Source organism: Macaca fascicularis, chromosome 1 (assembly GCF_037993035.2).
Source record: "Macaca fascicularis isolate 582-1 chromosome 1, T2T-MFA8v1.1".
NCBI classification, from domain to species: domain Eukaryota; kingdom Metazoa; phylum Chordata; class Mammalia; order Primates; family Cercopithecidae; genus Macaca; species Macaca fascicularis.
This window is the reverse complement of record NC_088375.1, coordinates 182408277-182427293: the sequence shown is the minus strand read 5'-3', so window position 1 is coordinate 182427293 and position 19017 is coordinate 182408277. Positions and strand designations below refer to the sequence as shown.

The following is a 19017-nucleotide window of genomic DNA, read 5'->3' as shown; positions in this document are numbered from 1 at the left end:
ATAATTATTGGGCTTTTAAAGAGATTTTATTTTTAAACTTAGTTTGGTATAATAATGATTAAAATTTGTTTTATTAGAGTGGGTGATAATTCCACTTCTTTCTTAGATTTCTTTCACTTTTTTTTTTTGGAGACACAGTCTCACCCTGTCACCCAGGTTGGAGTGCAGTGGCACGGTCTCGGCTCACCGCAACCTCCACCTCCCAGGTTCAAGCGATTCTCCTGCCTCAGCCTCCCAAGTAGGTGGGATTATAGGCACCTGCCACCATGCCTGGCTAATTTTTGTATTTTTAGTAGAGACGAGGTTTCACCATGTTAGCCAGACTGGTCTCGAACTCCTGATCCCAGGTGATCCACCCGCCTCAGCCTCCCAAAGTGCTGGGATTACAGGCATGAGCCACTGCGCCCAGCCAGGTTTCTTTGTATAAAATAATTTTTCCTTCCTTTTCTTTTTTTTTTTTTTTTTTCCTTTTTCCTTCCCTTTTTTCTTCATTTAGTCACTAAATCATTTATGCATTGAATATACATTATGTACTTGGTATGCACGTAGAATCACACAGATGTTTTATTGGATTTGTGAGCTCAGTTCTCAGCATTATTATGAGAACGACCTCTGTGAAGAAAGCTTTTACCCATGACTTTCCATGTGATTTTTTTTTTTTTTTTTTTTTTGAGACGGAGTCTCGCTCTGTCGCCCGGGCTGGAGTGCAGTGGCCGGATCTCAGCTCACTGCAAGCTCCGCCTCCCGGGTTTACGCCATTCTCCTGCCTCAGCTTCCCGAATAGCTGGGACTACAGGCGCCCGCCACCTCGCCCGGCTAGTTTTTTGTATTTTTTTTAGTAGAGACGGGGTTTCACCGTGTTAGCCAGGATGGTCTCGATCTCCTGACCTCGTGATCCGCCCGCCTCGGCCTCCCAGAGTGCTGGGATTACAGGCTTGAGCCACCGCGCCCGGCCCCATGTGATTTTTTTTTTTAAGGATATTAGAAAATAGTAGCTGTGCTTACTTTTTTCTGGGATACAACTAGCAGTCTTCAGCATTTAGATAATCCTGCCTTGGAATATCAAGGAGTAATAGATAAGACTAGGTAGAGTCAAATCTTTGAAGTGAACTATTTGTAGTTCACAGATCTTGCCCTGTTGCCCCGGCTGGCGTGTAGTAGTGCAATCTTTCATGGCCTAAAGAGTTTTAAAAGAGATTGTGGTTTGAAAACCTATTTTATTTCTCAAATTTGAAATATTATTATCTATTTCACAAACATTTATTAAATATATTCTGTGATTTGAAATATAAAGATGAGAGTAAGAACATTAGGCCTTCTGGCCAAGCGGGGTGGCTCACGCCTGTAATCCCAGCACTTTGGGAGGCCACGGCGGGTGGATCACCTGAGGTCAGGAGTTTGAGACCAGCCTGGCCAACATGGTGAAACCCCATGTCTACTAAAAATACAAAAATTAGCTAGGCGCCTGTAATCCCAACTACTTGGGAGGCTGAGACAGGAGAACTGCTTGAACACAGGAGGCAGAGGTTGCAGTGAGCTGAGATCTCACCATTGGACTCCAGCCTAGGTGACAAGTGCAAAACTCTGTCTCCAAAAAAAAAAAAAAAAAAAAAGAGAACATTATGCCTGCTTTCTGAGAGTTTGCTGTCCAGTAAAGTGATGGCATCAGTGGCCTGCTGGAGTGGCTGCTGCCATCATGCTGGCTGCAGCAGGGAGTTGCTGCCAGGGCTGCATACTCCGTGGAGCCTGTAGGAGCCAGGGACAAGTGGGAGCCCCACCCCTTCCGAGTTGGTGGGGTGGGACCTCCCGAGGTGCAGCCTCCCAAGTTATGGCTGCAGACCTGGGCCTTCTGCTCCATGGAGCAGGCAGGAGCCCCACCCTCCCAGGTGCAGCTGTAGCTACCCAAGTTGTGGCTACAGACCCAGGCATCCTTGCACTCTTGGGTGCCTGGGAAGGCCCCCCTGCCTCACAGGCCTGGAAATGCCTGCTCCTACTGTCTGGCTTTTCCCTACTGTCAGCACCCACTCCAATCTCAGAGCAAAGTTGGGGCAGTGCTGACACACCAGTGCCCTGCCACCTTGGCCCCCTCCGGATCTTGGGCACTGACGAGCATAGGAGGGAAGCTGATAGGGGGATGTGTGCAGCTCGATGATGGCCTGCAGATACCCTATGGAACCTACAGCTTGGGTACCATGAATAGCAGGAGGCAAACACGTTCCTGAACAGAAGGGGGCAGGTCCCCAGTGAAGGCCCAGGAAGGGCCTGATGGCTAGGGGGCCAGGCCACCAGTCCCATGGACAGTAGCAGGAACTTGTGGTGCCTTTTCTTGGCCTGCCCATGGCCACCCATGGACCAGTCGGCACACGCTTCCCCTCCTCCGAAGCCTATAAAAGCCCCGGGGTCAGCCAGAGCTGAGCAGACGCCAGGATGACCAACTGCAGAGAGGAGCTACCCACTCCAGGGTCTCCTCTCTGCTGAGACCTGCAGACGTTGAGATGACCAGCTGTAGAGAGGGAACTGTTCACTCCAGGGCCACCTCTCTGCTGAGAGCTGAATACTCGATGTGACGACCTGCCTGTAGAGAGGAGCCACCCACTCCAGGGCCTCCTCTGAGCTATTATGTCACTCATAAAGCTCCCCTTCACTTTGCTCACCCTCCACTTGTCTGCATACCTCATTCTTCCTGGATGCAGGACAAGAACTCGGGACCTGCTGAATGGCAGGGCTGAAAGAGCTGTGACAAACAAGGCTGAAACATGCCCTTTGCTTGCCACATTGCAAGTGAAGAGAAGGAGAGAAGAGCTGCAGCCCCTTGGGGAGTCCAAACTTGGGAGCTCCCTGAGCCAGGGCTGTGACTCCCTCTTTGGGGCCCTGTGGTTACTGAAGTCTCCAAGCTCCCGAATGCCACCACATTCCCTGGTGGCAGCTGTGGAAGCTGCTTGCGGTGCACCTGGTCCAGCCATGGCCTGGCAGAGAGCCAGGGCCTGTGCCGGCACCTGGAGCTACCTGCCTCACTGCAGCAGCCAGCATGCCTGACTGTGCAGTGGCTGGAACCCATACTTGCTTTCTCACACACCCCTTGTTGCTCCATGCCTGGCTCACGCTTGGCAGACATGGGATCCAGGCTGGTAGTGTAAGCCTAGCACAGCCTGCCAGGCTGAGTGGCCAGAACAAGCACAGCAGGCCTGAGCAAAACTCGGGCAAAGGCACCACTGGCCACAGAGCTTTCCAGCCAGAAAAGCAACACTCCAAGGATCCTGTAACAGTTAGATGATCAGATGTCATTCCCAAGCAAATAACATATATTGCTCTCCTTGATGTTTGTGAGGTAGCGCTGTGTGTTTAGAAATTTTGTTTGTACAAGTATATCTGTAAAAGCTATGAGGCCCTCATAGTTATTTATTTCTTTTTTTTTTTTTGAGATAGAGTCCTGCTCTGTCACCCAGGCTGGAGTGCAGTGGCACAGTCTTGGCTCACTGCAACCTACGCCTCCAGGGTTCAAGCAATTCTCCCACCTCAGACTCCTGAGTAGCTGAGACTACAGGCACACACCACCACACCCAGCTAATATTTGTATTTTTAATAGAGATGAGATTTCATCCTGTTGGCCAGGCTGGTCTCAGACTCCTAACTGCAGGTGATCTACCCACCTTGGCCTCCCAAAGTGCTAGAATTACAGGCATGAGCCACTACGTGCAGCCCCCATAGTTATTTCAGTACTGACTGGACACATTCACAACAGCTCCTATTCATATAACCTGTTTTTATCTGAACTCTGCTACCTCCATTTATGGTGTGCAGGTTCAGAATCCTTTGTTCTAAAAGAGTAACTGTATTTCTTGTCATTTATTAGATTTTGTTTTATGGATTATGTATCAGGTATTTTTCTTACCTGATTTAGCAAACTGAATTTTCTTTCTAATTAAATTTTTATTTTAACTCAACAAAATTTTATCTCCCACAATCCCATACAGTTAAATTGTGTTGTGTCTAATCATTCCATTTCGTAGTTGAAAAAGTAATTTCTTTTTTCTTTTCTTTTTGGAAACAGGGTCTCCCTGTGTCACCCAGGCTAAGTTTGTGTCACCCAGTGGCACAATCATGGATCACTGCCGTCTCAACCTCCTGGGCTCAAATGCTCCTCCCACTTCAGCTTCCTAAGTAGCTGGGACTACAGGCACATACCACCACACCCAGCTAATTTTTGTATTTTTTTGTTTTGTAGAGAGAGGGTTTCTCCATGTTGTCTAGGCTGATCCTGAACTCCTGGGCTCAAGTGATACTCCCATCTTGGCTTCCCTAAGTGCTGGAATTACAGGCATCACTACACCTGGCCATAATTTTCTTGTACATTGTATTTAATCACAATATTCTTCTTTTCCTCTCATTCATTTTTTTCCATTTATACTCATAGTCTTTCTTATTATTGCCCATATTGTGTGCTCTTTTGCTTCATGGCTTTTGCAGAGCTGGTTCCTTATTGATTCATACTTCCCCTACTCTTCACCTGCCTAACCCCCACTCATTATTCAGGTGTCACCATAAATGACATTTTTTCAAATATACTTTAACTCCCAACTGGGGTAACTCTCTCTATTATATGCATTCCTAGAATTCTATGCATACTATTTGTAATAATCAGTACATTTGTAATTCCTTGTTGTGTGTCTATTTTCTCTACTATGTCTATCTTATATACCACAGGTATCATTAGCAAACACCCTAGTATGGAGTGGGTGAGCCAGAAATATCTGTTGGATGAAGACATGAAACAGAACTAATATAGATAAAACAATATGAAAACAAGTGGTGAAATTTATTGCAAGTATACTAAAGGTACAGAGAAAGCAGATCTCTAGAAGATGAACAGAATAGACATGAACGTCTCTTAATTTCTTATTGACCCTGAATCCTTAAAAGAGCAACCAACACATTGCATGTAGGAGATATTCATAAATGTTCACCAAATAACTAGATGAATGAAAGATTTGAAATTGATAATGAATGATACCTAGGCACTAGAAAGAAAAGGGCAGACGGGGCATGGTGGCTTATGCTCGTAATCCTAGTACTTTGGGAGGCCAAGGTGGGCAGATTGCTTGAGCCTAGGATTTCAAGATCAGCCTGGGCGACATGGCAAGACCCCATTTCTACAAAAATACAAAAAATTAGCCAGGCATGGTAGCATGTGCCCTGTAGTCCCAGCTACTTGGGAGGCTAAGGTGGGAGGATCACCTGAGCCCAGGAAGTCGAGACTGCAGTGAGCTGAGATTTCTCTACTGCACTCCAGCTTTGGTGACAGAGTGAGACCCTGTCTCAAAAAAAAAAAAAAAAAAAAAAGGGGGGGGCAGAAAAGACCTTAAGTGAAAAGGGGAATAGATACCTGCCTACACAAAGGAAGGGAAGGAGCATAGGAGCATATCTCGTAGGGAAATGGGAGACAACAAACTGCCTAGCAAAGAGGGGGTTAAAGCAGACTGATGGCTTTGTGGGATGTGAGGTTGTACTAAGACTGCTGGCTTCAAAATCCACTCAGATGAATTTAGATTTTAATATGATAATTTGTAAAGAGCTTTTATAGATTCTTAAGCAGGAAAAGTGACTTAATGAAAGCAGGATTTTGGAAAACTGAGTTTGGTGGCTATATGGAAAATGAGGAGAGAGGGAGGAACTAAGGATAGACTTTAAGCTTAGAAAGCTAGAAGATAGTACTTCTGACAGCATGGAAATTTTAATAAATAAGCATTGTATATAAAATTTCTAACCTATTTTGTCAAGGCCATTAAAGATCCTTGTTGGTTAAGGTCACCTGGCTTACATATATATGTATTTTTTGAGACAGAGTCTTGTTCTTGCTCTATTGCCCAACTAGAGTGCAGTGTGGCGTGATCTCGGCTCACTGCAACCTCTGCATCCCAGGCTCAGGTAATACTCCCACCTCAGCCTCCTGAGTAGCTGGGACTACAGGCACACACCTTCATGTCCAGCCAAATTTTCTGTTAGTAGAGATGGGATTTCCCCATGTTGCCCAGGCTGGTCTTGAACTCCTGGGCTCAAGCGATCTGCTAACCTCAGCCTCCCAAAGTGCTCGGATTGCACCACCACACCAGGCCTCATGTTCTTACAATGAGATTATTTTCACCATTGTATTAACTAATAATAAATAAATATTATTTAGTATGTATCAGGCACTATTCTAAGCATATATGTATCTTTATACTAACTCTATGACATGAGTATGCTAAGTACCTTTTTACAGATGAGGAAATTAAGATACAGAGAACTTAGCTGGGTGCCATAGTGTATGTGTATAGTCCTAGGTACAGGTTGAGGTGGGAGGATCACTTGAACCCGGGAGTTTGAGGCCAGCCTAGGCAACATGGCAAGACCCCATCTCTTAAAGAAGCAAAAAAGACACAGAGAACTTAAGTAACTTGCCCATGATCATACAGCTAGCAAATGGTGGAGCTGCCATCAAACCCAGGCGTCTGATTCTCGTGTCCCTACTCTTAACCACTGCACTGTAGACTTTAGTTTAAATAATTACCAATTTAGTTTTAGGGCTGATGAGTTAAAGTGATTGTATGTGGTTCTATTCACATTTTTGTATGTAACCAGATCACTGGCGTAGCTGGTACATGCACTTAAATACTGAAGTCTCATGGAACAGTAAAACTAAAATTACCTCTGGGGCATTTCCTAATATGTGATTAGTTTTTTGTTGTCATCATTGTTTTCTCTTTTGAGACAGGGTCTTGCTGTGTTGCCCAGGCTGGAGTGCAGTGGTGCTATCGTAGCTCACTGGTAGCCTCCACCTCCTGGGATCAAGGGATTCTCCCACTTCAGCCCCTGAAGAAGCTGGGACTACAGGTGTGCACTACTACACGCAGCTAATTTTTATATTTTTTTGTAGAGATGAGGTCTTACTATGTTGCCCAGGTTGGTCTCAAACTCCTGAGCTCAAGCAGTCTTCCTACCTTGGCCTCCTCAAAGTGCTGAGATTACAAGCATGAGCCATCATACTCAGCCATGACTGTTTTTTAATATGTTTGTTTAAGATTGGAAAAAGGATGAGTCATAGTAAAAGAAAAAGATATGTTAGAATCAAATAGATCTTGGATTGGTTTTTTGTTTTTTTTTTTTTTTTGAGACGGAGTTTCACTCTTGTCACCCAGGCTGGAGTGCAGTGGTGCAATCTTGGCTCACTGCAACCTTCACCTCCTGGGTTCAAGTGATTCTCCTGCCTCAGCCTCCTGAGTAGCTGGGATGACAAGCACGCACTACCACGCCCAGCTAATTTTTGTATTTTTGGTAGAGACAGGGTTTCACCATGTTGGCCAGGCTGGTCTCCAATTGCTGACCTTAGGTGATCTGCCTGCCTCAGCCTCCCAAAGTGCGGGGATTATAGGCGTGAGCCACCGTGCCTGGCTGGATTGATGTTTAGTTACTAGCTGTATTACCTTAGTGGGTTAATCTCTCTTCTGCAATATGCTCATATTATGAAGTGTTGTGACATTTCAATCACGTGTCAAATAACTAGTGTTGTATATTAGCCTGGTATACTATAATTGTACATAAATTGTATGCTATTGTTGTCTTCATTTTTATCACTTAGATTAATTGTTCATATGGTTAATTTTTATTTTTATTTATTTATTTACTTTTGAGATGGAGTCTCACTCCATCGCCCAGAGTGGAGTGCAATGGTATAATCTTGGCTCAGTGCAACTTTCGCCTCCTGGATTCAAGCAATTCTCCTGCCTTGGCCTCCTGAGTAGCTGAAATTACAGGCGCACGCCACCATGCCCAGTTAATTTTTGTATTTTTAGTAGAGACGGGGTTTTGCTGTGTTGGCCAGGCTGGTCTTGAACTCCTGACCTTAGGTGATCAGTCCGCATCAATCTCCCAAAGAGCTGGGATTACAGGCGTGAGCCGCCACGTCGGGCTTCATTTGGTTAACTTTTATTGAACTTGTGTTACAAACTTCTCATTTTCAAGTGGTTATAGGATATATCTAACTTCCCAGTATAGCAAAATTCCCTTAGGAAGTACATGGCATCTGGGTAAATCTACAAGAAGGCTTAACCAGAGTGATGAAGACTCAAAAAATCATTTAAAAATATATAGATTGAATCTAACTGTAAATATTTAATATAAGGAAAAGAAGACTATAAAGGAATAGCACTGCATCCACCATTAATATGTGTAGGCTCTATTACACTTTGAGACTCATGAGGTTATTTGATTATAGGATATACTTAACCCTAGGGTTCCCATAGGGATATAGAACATGAACCATAGCTTGATAGTAGTATAGTGTCAGGCGTTTGTTACCTTTGACAGTCTTTGCAACAGCCCATGTAGCATCTGACATAGCTAATTGGGAGCATCTTTTTGGGCCTTCCTCCAGCCCCAGATAACTGCTCAAATGACAATATTCACATCAGGCAGGTGTAAGAGCTGTCCGCTTAGAAATCTTATTCCTCACAGCAACGAATATCTCTTGTAACAACTTCATAGGCATAGATTCCAGGGTGTCTCTAGGGGACTTGCTCTGTTACAAGAGTGACTGTTCAAGTAAGACCAAAGTTATGACTTATCTATCAGGGGTTTATGGTTCTCCCTGTTCAAGTATAATTTATTATCTTTCACTTTTGCCCATGTTGGAATAATAGGGATTGATTGTATGGATTGAATTGTGTCCCTGTAAAGTTCATGTATTGAAGTTGTAACCTCCCAGTACCTCAGAATATGACTTTATTTGGAGAGAGGGTCTTTACAAAGGTAATCAAGTTTAAATGAGGTCATTAGAGCAGGCCGAAATCCAATATGACTGGTGTCCTTATACGAAGGGGGAATATGGAAACAGACACACATATAGGGAAGATGATGTGAAGAGACATAGGGAGAAGATGGCCAACTACAAGCCAAGGATAAAGGCCTGGAAACAGATCCTTCCATCACAGCCCTCAGACGGAAACAGAACTCTCTCTGCTGATGTCGATTTTGGACTTGATTTTGGACTTCTAGCCTCCAGAAATGTAAGATGATGCATTTCTGTTGTTTAAACCATCCAGCTTGTACTTTGATATAGCTGTGCAAGCATGCTATCACACCAGTCCACCTTAAACAACTAAATATCAAGACAAAGTATGTTAAAAACAAAAGATAATGGGCAGAGAAGGTGAGTCTTGTGCTTACCCTATCTTACTGCCTGCAGTTTTCAGGCCATAGTGCAGGTAGGGGGAACCCAAACTGACTTAGAGGTCTCCCTGACTTGAGGAGACGGAGTTGAGAATATAGAGAGCCCCTGATGGTTAGAATTTGCAGGACCAATTGCCAGAAATTTTTTTTAAATTCAGGAGATCTGGAAAGATTTCTGGAGTCTTAGCTGATTACTTACTTGTCAGTGTATCCATATGAGGAAAGCACTGGAAAGAAATGGGTAGAACAATTCTCATAAGGTCAGGAATAGTTTGTATTCTTACCAGCCAGAGTGACAAAGGTTCTTGTACTACATGGGCCACATTATGTCTGATGACTCAAATTATGTACAGATTCAAGCTGCTCTGATCCTACCTGATAAGCTTTAAAGAAAGCTTGAAAAGGATGAAAGAATGGGCACATTAAGGAGAGCTATGGAAGATACAAAAAAGACCCAAATCAAGCTTTAAGAAATGAAGGTGACAACGGGATGAAAAGTATGTTGGATGAAATTAAATGCAGATTAGATAGTGCTGAAGAAAAAAACTCGTGATCATGAAAACATAACAGAAATGATCCAAAATGAAACACAAAGAGAAAAGATTTAAAAATTAAATGAACAAAGCCAGGCGCGGTGGCTCAAGCCTATAATCCCAGTACTTTGGGAGGCCGAGACGGGCGGATCACGAGGTCAGGAGATCGAGACTATCCTGGCTAACACGGTGAAACCCCGTCTCTACTAAAAAATACAAAAAACTAGCTGGGCGAGGTGGCGGGTGCCTGTAGTCCCAGCTACATGGGAGGCTGAGGCAGGAGAATGGCATAAACCTGGGAGGCGGAGCTTGCAGTGAGCTGAGATCCGGCCACTGCATTCCAGCCTGGGTGACAGAGCAAGACTCTGTCTTAAAAAAAAAAAAAAATTAAATGAACAGCACATCATCGAGTTGTGGAAATGTCAAGCAGCCAAATTCTGTAATTGAAGTACCCAAAGGAGAGAAAAGGTGGTGGACCTAAAAAATTTGAAGAAACAATGGTTAAAAAATTTCCAAATTTAATGAAAACTATAAACTTATAGATCCAAGAAGCTCAATGAATCCCAGTTGCAAGAAACAGGATAAAAACTACATTAGGAAATGTTATGATCATAATGAAATTGTATAAAAATTCACATAAAGAGAAGAACCTTAAAAGCAGCTTGAGGGAAGAAATCTTCCTTATATACTTAGGTATTTTGCAAATATAAGAATGACAGCACATTTCTCATGAAAACAATGCAAGTTGCAAGAGAGTGCAGCAAAATCTTTAAAATGCTGCAAAAAAAAAAAAAAAAAAAAAAACCACCACCACCAAAACCTGTCATCCTATATTTTATACCCAGTGAAAATGTTTTAAAAATGAAGGCAGGCTGGGTGCAGTGACTCACACCCATAATCCCAGCACTTTGGAAGGCCGAGGTGGGCAGATCACTTGAGGCCAAGAGTTCGAGACCAAACTGGCCAACATAGTGAACCCCCGTCTCTACTAAAAATACAAAAGTAGGCCAGGCGCTGTGGCTCACGCCTGTAATCCCAGCAGTTTGGGAGGCCAAGGTGGGTGGATCGCCTGAGCTCAGGAGTTTGAGACCACCTAGGGCAACATGGTGAAACCCATTCTCTACTAAAAATACAAAAAAATTTACCAGGTGTGGTGGTGCGCGTCTCTAGTCCCAGCTACTTGGGAGGCTGAGGCAGGAGAATCACTTGAGGCAAAGGTTGCAGTGAGCCGAGATTGCACCACTGCACTCCAGCTTAGCGTACAGAGTGAGACCTGGCCTCAAAAAGAAAAAAAAAAAAATAGCAAAAGCTAGCCAGGCGTGGTGGTGGGCACCTGTAGTCCCAGCTTCTCAGGAGTCTGAGCCACAAGAATTGCTTGAATCTGGGAGGCAGAGGTTGCAGTGAGCTGAGATCGTGCCACTAAGGCAAAGCGTTTTCTCAGATACATAGAGTTTATCACCAACAGACCTGTTCCACAAGAATGTTAAAGTCCATCCATACCAAATATTGGAAATCTGGATCTACACAAAGGAATGAAAAGTAACAGAAATGATAAATTTACAGGTAAACATAACATCTCTTTAAAGGACAATTAACTGTTTCAAATTAAATGTTTGGCTGGGTGCAGTGGCTCATGCCTGTAATCCCTGTACTTTGAGAGGCTAAGGTGGGATGATTGCTTGAAGCCAGGAGTTCAAGGACAGCTAGGCAACAAAGTGAGACACCATCTTGACAAAAAAATACAAAAATTAGCTGCGTATGGTGGCACATACCAGTATTCCTAACTACTCTCTAGGCTGAGGCAGGAGGATTGCTTGAGCCCAGTAATTGGAGGTTGCAGTGAACTATGATCACACCATTGCACTCCAGCTTGGGCAATGGAATGAGACCCTGTCTCTAAAATAAACTAACATATATTAAATAATAATGTATTGCGGAATTTATACCATATGTAGAGACAAAATGTAGAACAGTAGCAAAAAGGCCAGGGAAGAGGATATGGAAGTATATGACATGTGATATGGTATAATTTTACTTAAAAGTTTATTGGTAAGTTAAAGATACGTAATATAAACCCAAAAGCAACCACTAAAAAAATCTAATGGATAGGTATTGCTAATCAAAAAAAATAATAAAATGTAATAATAAAAGAAGGCTGAAAAAGATAACAAAGAAGAGATGGGACAAATAATAAATAGCAAGATAGTAAATTTAAATCCAGTCATATAAAAAAAACACTCAAATATAAATGATCTAAATACCTTCAAGTAAAAGGCAGAAATTGTCAGACTGAATAAGGAAGATTCATCTATATATTGTGTAAGAAACATACGTACAAGAAAAATATGGACGGGGCTGGGCGCGATGGCTCATGCCTGTAATCCCAACACTGGGAGGTCGAGGCGGGCAGATCACCTAAGGTCAGGAGTTCGAGACCAACCTGGCCAACATGGCGAAAACCCGTCTCCATTAAAAATACAAAATTAGCCAGGCATGGTGGTCTGTGCTTGTAGTCCCAGCTACTTGGGAGGCTGAGGCAGGAGAATTATCTGAACCCAGGAGGCAGAGGTTGCATTGAGCCAAGATCCTGCCATTGCACTTCAGCCTGGGCAACAAGAGTGAAACTCCATCTCAAAAAAGAAAACCACGGCCGGGTGCAGTGGCTCACACCTGTAATCTCAACACTTTGGAAGGCCAAGGTGGGTGGATCACCTGAGGTCAGGCGTGTTAGACCAGCCTAGCCAACATGGTGAAACTCCGTCTCTATGAAAATACAATAATTAGCTGGGCTTTGGTGGTGGGTACCTGTAATCCCAGCTGCTCGGGAGGCTGAGGCAGGAAAATTGCTTGAACCTGGGAGGTGGAGGTTGCACTGAGCCAAGATTGCGCCACTGCACTCCAGCCTGGGCAACAGAGTGAGACTCCATCTCAAAAAAACAAAACAAAAACCAGTAAATGGGTAGAAAATATACCATAGTAATATTAATTAAAAGAAAGCTAAATGGCTACATTAATATCCAGGTATTTCAGACATATATTATTACCAGGGATAAAAAAATACATACCATATTTATAAAGGGATCAATTTATCAAAATGATACAACAATTTCAAAACATGTATCTAATAACAGAGCTTTAAAATGCACAGTGCAAGAACTGGTAAAACTACAAGGTTAAATGGAGAAATCTACAATAATATTTGGAGATTTCAATAACCCTCTCTCACTAATTGAAGGAAGTAGTAAATAGAAAATCAGCAGGACTATGGAAAACTTGAACAACACAGCCAATTTTACTTAACTGATTTTTATAGAATACTCCACACAACAGCATCAGAATGCACATTCTTTTCCAGTGCACAGAGAACATTTATGAAATAGACCATTTTCTTTGGCATAAAAGAGGTCTTAATAAATTTAAGATGATTCAAATCATACAGAGTGTGGTCTGTGACCACACAGCTGTAAATAAGAAACCAATACTAGAAAGATCTCTAGAAAATTCCCAAATATTTGGAAATAAAGTGTACATTTCCCAATAATCCATGGGTCAAAGAATAAACCAAAAGGAAAATTACGAAGTATTTTGAACTGCTTGAAAATGAAAGCATGAGATATAAAAATTGGGGGATACAGCTAAAACAATGATTAGAGATACATTTATAGCATTAAACCCTTATATTAGAAAAAAGGCCAGGCACGGTGGCTCATGCCTATAATCTCAGCACTTTGGGAGGCTGAGGTGGGCGGATCACTTGAGGTCAGGAGTTCGGGACCAGCCTGGCCAACATGGTGAAACCCCATCTCTACTAAAAATACAAAAAAATTACCTGGGTGTGATGGTGCATGTCTGTAATCCCAGGAGGTAGAGGTTGCAGTAACTCAAGATCACGCCATTGCACTCCAGCCTGGGTGACAGAGCGAGACTCTGTCTCAGAAAAAAAAAAGAAAAAAGACATCTCAAATCAATGACCTACTTGTCTGCCTTCAGTAATTAGACAACAAAGAGTAAATGAAATACAAAATAGAAGAAATAATAAAGATAAGCAATCCATAAAATGGAAGACAAAAACAATAAAGAAAATTAATGAAACTTAAAGCTAGTTCTTTGAGAAGAGCAATAAAATTGATAACCCTCTAGTTAGACTGATTAGTTAGGGAAAACAACAAATTCCCTTTTTAGGATATGAAAGAGGGAAGCTATTACTACAGGTCCGATAGACAGTATGAACATGTTTTGGCCAGTGTGCGTGTTTGACTTAGATAAAGTAGGCAAATTATTTGAACAGTAAGTTTTCACAGCTTTCAAGAATAAATAGATAACCTAAATAGGCCTGTATTTATTAAAAGAATTGAATTTATTGTTTAAAACCTTCCCACAAAGAAAAGTCCTAGTTCAGATGGTTTCACAGGTAACTTAACAAACAATGAAGGAAGAAATAACACCATTTCTGTGCAAACACACCAGGAAAACAGAAGAGAAGGAATCTTACTCTGTGAGGTCAGCCTTATACTAATAACAAAACCAAAAAAGACATTGCAAGAAATGAAAACTATACATCATACCTCTCATGAAGATATTTGCATAGTTAACAAATTTTTAGTAAATCCACTCTAACAATATATAAAATAATGTATATTATGAATAAATGTGGTTTATTTCAGGAATGCTAAGTTGGTTTAACATTCAAAACTCAATCCATAATTTAGGATACAGGATCCTTTAGCAGGATGAAAAAGGAAAACCATATAATACAGCAAAAGCAGTTGACAAAATCCTACTTCCATTCAAGGTTTGAGAGAGCATGATTGTGTTTTTGTGTGTGTGTGTGTGTGTGCATCTTGGCAATCTGAGAAGAGAACGTTCACAAGTTAATGATTATCTTTGAAAAACCTATAATTAACCTATCTAATCGTAACAGACTGAGTGTTTCCCTTTTAAGATTGGAAACAAGAAGGGGATGTTCACCCCTATTTTTATTCAGCATTGTAATGGAGCTTCTAGCCAATGTAATAAGGGGGAAAAATAAGAGTCATAAAATTATATATTAAAAAAAGACTGTCAGTATTCATGGATAACATGGCTATGTAGAAAATCCTATGGAGTCTACAAAATGGCCACTAGATCTACTAAGTGAAGTTAGCAAAGTTGCAAGATTATTGTGTAAAAATCAGTAGCATTTTGGTATACTAGCAATGAACAATTGAATACAGAAATTTAATAACAGTACAGTAGGCCAGGTGTGGTGGCTCACACCTGTAATTCCAACACTGTGGGGAAAAGGTGGGCTGATTGCTTGAACCCAGGAGTTCTAGACCAGCCTGGGCATCACGGCAAGAACCCGTCTCTACAAAAAATACAAAAATTAGCCAGGTGTCATGGCACATGCCTGTAATCCCAGCGGCTCAAGAGCTGAGGTGGGAGGATCACTTGAGCCTAGGAGGCAGAGGTTGCAGTGAGCTGAAATTGTGTCACTGTACTTCACTCTGGGTGACAGAGTGTGACCCTGTCTCAAAAAAAAAAAAGAAAAAACCACAACTTCAAAAATGTGACATAATTTGGGATAAATTTCTTAGGTGATCTGTAATACACTGAAAACTACAAAATATTGTTATGAGAATTTAAAGACCTAAATAAATAGAGATATATAATATTTATGGATTGGTAGACTCAGTACTGTTAAGATGTCAGTTCTCCCCAGATTGATCTGTAGCTTCAACACAATCCCAATCAAAATACTAGTAGGCTTTTTTAAAAATAAAAATTGTCCAGGCACAGTGGCTCACACCTGTAATCCTAACACTTTGGAAGGCTGACGTGGGCGGATCACCTGAGGTCAGGAGTTTGAGACCAGCCTGACCAACAAGGTGAAACCCCATCTCTACTAAAAATACAAAATTAGCTGGGTGTGGTGGCGCATACCTGTAATCCCAGTTACTTAGGAGGCTGAGGCAGGAGAATCACTTGAACCTGGGAGGTGGAGGTTGCAGTGAGCCAAGATCGCACCATTGCACTCCAGCCTGGGCGACAAGAGCAAAATTCCGTCTCAAAAATAAATAAATAAATAAAAATACATAACAATTGAGGTGCTGATCCTGAAATTTATATGGGGATGCAAAGAACCTAGAACAGCCAAAACAACTTTGAAAAAGAACATAATAGCCGGGCGCGGTGGCTCAGGCCTATAATCCCAGCACTTTGGGAGGCCGAGGTGGGCGGATCACGAGGTCAGATCAAGACCATCCTGGCCAACATGGTGAAATCCCATTTCTACTGAAAATACAAAAATTAGCTGGGCGTGGTGGTGCGTGCCTGTAATCCCAGCTACTTGGGAGGCTGAGGCAGGAGAATCTCTTGAACCAGGGAGGTGAAGGTTGCAGTGAACTGAAATTGTGCCACTGCATTCCAGCCTGGTGACAGAGAGGGAGACTTTGCCTCAAAAAAAAAAGAGAAAACATAATTCCAGGACTTCTTAGATGATGTTAAGACTTTTCTTCTTTTCTTTTTTTTTTTTTTTTTTAAAGACAGAGTTTCACTCTTGTTGCCCAGGCTGGAGTGCAATGGTGTGATCTCGGCTCACTACAACCTCCGCCTCCTGGTTCAATTCTCCTGCCTCAGCCTCCCGAGTACCTGGAATTACAGGCACGTGTCACCACGCCCAACTCATTTTGTATTTTTAGCAGAGATGGGGTTTCTCCACGTTGGTCAGGCTGGTCTTGAACTCCTGACCTCAGGTAATCCACTCGCCTCGGCCTCCCAGTGTGCTGGGATTACAGGCATTAACCACCGTGCCTGCCTATTAAGATGTATTTTAAAAGTAGAGTGATCAAAGCAGTATTGTTTGGGTGTAAATATATATGAATAGACCAATGGAACAGAATAGAGAGTCAAAACATAGATGCTCACAGATGCTCAATTGCTTTTCCATAAAGATGCCAAGGCGGTTCATTAGGAAAAGGATAATCTTTTGAACAAAAATCGTCTTGGTAATTGTATAACCAGTTGTTTGAAAAAGAAGATGAGGCCGGGCGCGGTGGCTCAAGCCTGTAATCCCAGCACTTTGGGAGGCTGAGACGGGCGGATCACAAGGTCAGGAGATCGAGACCATCCTGGCTAACACGGTGAAACCCGGTCTCTACTAAAAAATACAAAAAACTAGCCGGGCGAGGTGGCGGGCGCCTGTAGTCCCAGCTACTCGGGAGGCTGAGGCAGGAGAATGGCGTAAACCTGGGAGGCGGAGCTTGCAGTGAGCTGAGATCAGGCCACTGCACTCCAGCCTGGGCGACAGAGCAATACTCTGTCTCAAAAAAAAAAAAAAAAAAAAAAAAAAAAAAAGATGAACCTCAACCATTACCTCATACCATGTACAAAAATTAATGGGAAATGGTTTATAGATTTATACAGAGTTAAACTAAAACTTCTGAAAGAAAACGTTAAGAGAAAAATCTTAGTGACCTTTGGCTTGAAGGAGGGTGAGGGAACAATTTATTACAAAGGGGCTCAAGGAAATTTTGGGGGGGGGGATGATTGCAAGTGCCTTTTTATGGGTATATGCACATGTCAGAATTCATCAAATTATACACTGTAAATATGTGTAATTCTTCAGTTATTTTAAATATAACTTTAAAAGGAAATACATGATTTTTGTTTCTAGTAATGTAGTAGACATTCAAACTTTGATCAGGTCACTGCAGTGACATAGCCAAAGAGTTAACCTGTTGAAGTCTCACACAAAAAGGAACAAGGTTTTGTTAACTCTTTACTCAACACCAAAAAAGGAATAGAGAAGTTTATGTTGGTTGTGATACAAGAATCTGTGAAATCATGTATTTGTACAATTCTCCATCTTGTATAAGACAGGCTGAAAAATAGGCTGAATGGCCTCTTGAGATTCTTTCCCACTCTGAGCTTCTAAAATAGGAGTTTTGGTTTATTTTAATTTGAAACTACACATATTTTTCAGAGAAGTGTGAAATTACAAAAGCATAATTTCATAGGTTCTTTGTAGCACTGGTGAGAACAGATGGTGCTAAAGTCTGTTTGAGGAATGTTTGATTCTCTGTCCTTCAAGGAATACATTTCTTTTAGGGAATTAGGAGCTGATAGTCCTCTTCTCAAAGGAATGAAAGGAGTTGGTCAAAGGTCCTCTGGAGAATAGTGCAGAGGAGAGAGATGATGTCCCATTGATTATTGGTATAGCTTTTCCTAGTTTATACATACAAGTACTTAACAATAGATATGTTCAAATAAAAGAATCCTCAAGAAGAAGCCCATGATGCTGTACCTCCACTGACTACAAGAGGAGGCCACTGCTGAACCCCGCATACCCAGGATAGTACTGTCTTCTCCCTTATGTACATGTCCGTTGACGGGAGTGGTTCTACTACACTGGACTTCTAGTCAAACTCCTGACTTTCCCTGTCTCCCAGAACTCACAGCCTCACTGCCATATTTGTCCTTGAGACCATCAGCTCCAATCTTGTGTTTATGTCAAGCACCACAAGAAGTTCTGGAGTCCTAGGGCATCCCTCATTTATCATAATTTAATTTCCATCTCTGTACACCCTCCTTTCTGACCCCATTGTGGAGAACCCAAGATATTAGTTCTTGTAAGTCTTACTTGCCTCTATCCATTTCCTTGATTAACTTATCCAGTTCTATGGGCTTAAATAGTGTTTCTAAACTGACATCTTCCAAATGTTTGTTTTTAGCCCGAATCTCTCTCCTGTTTTGTAGACTTGACTGTCTTACTGCCCACTCGACATCTCCACTTGCATACACATTTCAAGCTTAGCAAGTTCAACTTTGACATGGTTGTCTCACAGGCTTCTCTATCTAAATTAATGACAGTGCTGTCATCTTTCCAGTTACCCAGGCCCAAAACTTTAGAGTCATCTTTGAATCTTCTTTCCCTCATTCCCTGATAGACAAATCTATCAGGAAATTCTGCTGCCTCTACCTTCTAAATATATCTATAATCCAGCTGCCTCTCAATCCTGGGACCAGTCTGGTCTCTGACCTAGATTTCTGCAGTGTCCTCCTAACTGGTCTTTCTCTTAGTACCCTTGCCTCAGTCTGTTCTCAATGTAGCAACTTAAATGGTCTTGTCTTGTCTTTTTTTGAGACAGAGTCTCGCTGTTTCGCCCAGGCTGGAGTGCAATGGCGCGATCTCAGCTCACTGCAGCCTCCACCTCCCGGGTTCAAGCGATTCTTCTGCCTCAGCCTCCCAAGTAGCTGGGGCTACAGGCACGTGCCACCATGCCCGGCTAATTTTTATATT

General features: G+C 42.3%; 1 protein-coding gene across 3 annotated transcripts in view; it reads left to right on the top strand.

Moving 5' to 3' along the window:
- ZFYVE9 (zinc finger FYVE-type containing 9) overlaps positions 1-19017 on the top strand; it is a 203517-nt gene that overhangs the window by 156921 nt on the left and 27579 nt on the right. The window lies entirely within an intron of this gene.